We start from the raw sequence: 3,885 nt of genomic DNA on the forward strand, positions 1-3,885 counted from the left end.
ATCTTTCCATTGCCAATGCACTTTAAAAGGGTCAAGGTAATGACAAACTAGACTATGAAACTTGCATAGATTAGAGAAGACTAAGGAGAGATATGACGAATCATAATTCTCTGGATTGACCTCTGGGACTGAGAAAAAAGGCATTAATGAAAAAGTTGGGAAAATCTAAATGAAATTTGCAGTGTCATCTCTGGTAATGCTCTGATGTTACCTTCTCAAATCCCATGGGCGAGTAAGATGTTAAAACAAAGGAAGCCGGAGGAAGGCTATACAGGAAACATACATAGGGTCTCTATCTTAGTAGCTTTTCTGTACATTTAATAGCATTACAAGATAAAAGCTAGGAAAAACAATAACAACTCTGGCTTCTCATGTTCTATACATTGCTTCTTAACTTGTCTTGAAGGACGTATCTCAAATTTTAAAAATGCAGATTTCTGGGCCCCACCTATGACTTTATGATTCAGTACAACTTTCATTGAATGGGAGAAGCTGCATAAGTACAAACGGCCACACAAGAGTCTCATATACCCAAGGAGCTGTCTATAGGATAAACAGAGGTTGCATATGACATTTAACTTGATATGTCCTTTCACATTTTTCATAGCAACCAAAGGCTCGGAGACTAAAAGAAGCCAAAATTACCTTTTCCAGCTATACCTAAGAATATGCTAGTTAGTAAGACATAATTTATTCTAAGTACACCCACTCCACAATTAACAACCTAGTTAGGTTCCAAGACTTGGCCATTATGTGACAATCAACATCATGGAACCCTGGAGGGTAACGAACGGACTGCCAAACCACTGAGAATCATGGCTCACTTAAAGCTGACACATAAACTTAACCATCCATTACTGTTTCTCTTGCTTCCACCTTGGCATTCATTGTTGCCAGGTGTACATCAGCAATGCACAAAGCAGTAAGGTAGATAGTTTTACTATTGTCATACACGCCAACTGTTGGACATGAGTTAAAAAGTGAGGCGTGGGTGTATAAGGAATATACTTGACATGTGGACTCGTTTCTGAAACAAAGAATTGCGCACTTTATTTCAAAATATGGCAGATTGTGAGCTTGGCCGTTGACGGAAAAGGCTTGTTAAATATTGATGGACAGGGAATTATTTCTACATCTTCAGTTTGCATTTCATTTGCTTTGAAGTGAACATTTGCATGTGATATACTTCCAGCAGGATTTTCATAAGACTGTCCTATGCTTGCAAGGTTCTCGTGAAACTGAGACTCTAAGGTTATTTCGATAAAGAGAAACAAAAACTCGCTGAGATGTAAGGAAAATCTAAGAAAAAATGCACCTGTGACGCAGAGTGACATCAGAGCTGCTGCCCCTATGAAGTCTAGAGCGATGGGTGTGTGCCTCGGTGAAGGTACATGTGCCTGACACCACTTACTGGAACCCAGTAATCCCTACGGTCGCATGGAGTGCTGTCAGGATTACACAGTGCCACCGAGCTCCTTACCGTAGAGACAACCTTCCTGAAGTCCCGTTACCTTTACAAAAACCAAAAATGCTTCCTAAGGTAAATTAAACATGGTGCTCACAGTCTAAAAGAACTAGACAAACACATCTAGGGAGTTATCTAAGAAAAATAATTTAACTTAAAGAAAAAATGCAACACATATCTAATTGTTATTTTTATTATTAGAAATGATCAATGGTAATCTGTGTAAGAATAATCCCATGATGTAGTTAATAATAGTACAGTTAAATGTGGCAATATAATACAAGGACAACATACCTCAAAGCATACTCATTGTCTTCACGTTGATTCTGCTCACAGTGATCCAATAGGACAGAGTAGACCTGTCCCTTTGCGCTTCTGAGGCTGTAAATCTTTAGAGTTCAGAAAACCTAATTTTTCTCTGGCAGAGCAGTTCGTGGTTTTGAACTGCTGACTCTGTGGTTAGCAGCCTGATGCACAACCCACATATAGGAAAACTCAGAAAAATCTTTAAGAACTAATTTAGAAAAAGGAAAGAAAAAATGTTTCAATGACACATATATTTTAGTTGAGAAAGTATAAATTTATGTCTGAAAATGACCTGAGGTTAATATGTGTAAAAATATAACTTCACTGGCATTGTTAGAGAGGAACCCTGGCAGCATAGTGGTTATTCATTGGGCTGCTAACTGTAAGGTCAGCAGTTTGAAACACCAGCACTCCGCAGGGGCTTTCTACCCTCCTGAAGAGTTCTTCCAGTCTTGAAAACTTACAGGGGCAGCTCTACTCTGTACTACAAGGTCACTATGAGTCGGCATTGAGTCATTGGCAGTGAATTTGACTTTCTTGGTTTTGGTATTGTTAGAGTGAAAAGTGACGTTTTCATGCATAGAATAAGACTGTATCTTTGAAAGAAAAGTTGTCCTCAAAGAGAGAAATGAGAAGACAGTTGAATTATCCCAGACTATAAGGCCAATTAAACTTGATAATGGAGTTCTTCAACTGGACTCACACTGGCCAGTTTCCTCCCTAATGACTTCCACAGACTTTTTGGAAGCTGTCTGCTTTCATGAGGATTTGAAACCTCAGAAACACTATGCAGGGTTTGAGTTGTGATTAATTAAATGGCTGTGGGTTTGGTTTTGATTAAATCTGCTTGATTAAATTGAATTCAGGTTTTGCTGAATTAGATTGTTCTTTCTATCTGCCTGCCTGCCTGAAATCCTGGCATGTTCCTATTATCTGGGTATGTCATAAAACTGAAATGGTAATTTCCCTCTCTGATTAAATTTGCTGTGAAGAAAATATGCTGTAAGGAAAATAATATTCACATGGCTCTCTTTTGTAGAAAGTAAGCAAAAGGGATATTGTGGTGGTTACATAATCTGGTGTCAATTTGGGACTTGAGAGGATTAAGAGTGAAGGGGTGGAGTCTAGTCTGTCAATGAGACTTCTTTGTGGGCATGGCCTTCTCCTGAGAATTCTGGCAACTCCTGTATTTTCCTCCCTTGGAGACACTCTACTGACAAGACACATGGGAGACACTCTACTGACAAGACACATGGCACTGTGTTGATGGACCCCAGGCCTTGGGAAGTGGAGAAGCCACCTGGAGACCCCTGCCAGCACTGAGATGCTTACAATGCCACTGGATCCAAAGACTTTCTACCCACTGGCCCTTGATTTTCCTGCATTTGGTATCATTGCATGTGTTTTGTGAGTCTGATTTAGAGGACTTTATAGATTGGTATTGGACATATGGGCTAATATCGGACTTATGGGCTTGGACTGGACTGGGCTGGGATATTTTCTTAATGTACAATTATCCTTTATATAAAACCCTCTCTTATACACATGAGTTTCTATGGATTTGTTTCTCTAGTCTACCTGGATTAACACAGATATTTCTTCATGCCAAGAATGGAACAAGAACATTTCTTGAAATGCATCAGCCTGTATGCAACTAATCTTCAACAGAGGACTCAGAAATATCCAGTGGGAGAAAGACAGCCTCTTTAACAAATGGTTTTGGACAAACTGGATTTCCATATGCTGAAGTATGAAACAAGACCCATACATCACCTCATATACAAAAATGAACTCAAGGTGGATTAAAGACCTAAATGTAAAACCTAAAGCTCTCAGGATCATCAACGAGAAGGCTGGACCAAGCTTAAGGACCCTATTGCAGGGCAGACATTGACTACCAAGTGTAATGGTGGAGGCGCACACAGCAGAAGACAAGTAGATGACTGGGACATGCTGAACTGACATCACTTATGCACATCTGTATTAGTCTAGGTACTTTGGAGAAACAAATCCACAGCGACTCATGTATAAGAGAAAGTTTTATGTAAAGAAAATGTGCATCACGAAAACATCCCAACCCAATGCTGCCCAAGCCCACAAGTCCAACATTAACC

The sequence above is a fragment of the Echinops telfairi genome, unplaced genomic scaffold (genome assembly GCF_000313985.2).
Source record: "Echinops telfairi isolate 266 unplaced genomic scaffold, ASM31398v2 ScPeMD7_3533;HRSCAF=4204_0, whole genome shotgun sequence".
In the NCBI taxonomy this organism is placed as follows: domain Eukaryota; kingdom Metazoa; phylum Chordata; class Mammalia; order Afrosoricida; family Tenrecidae; genus Echinops; species Echinops telfairi.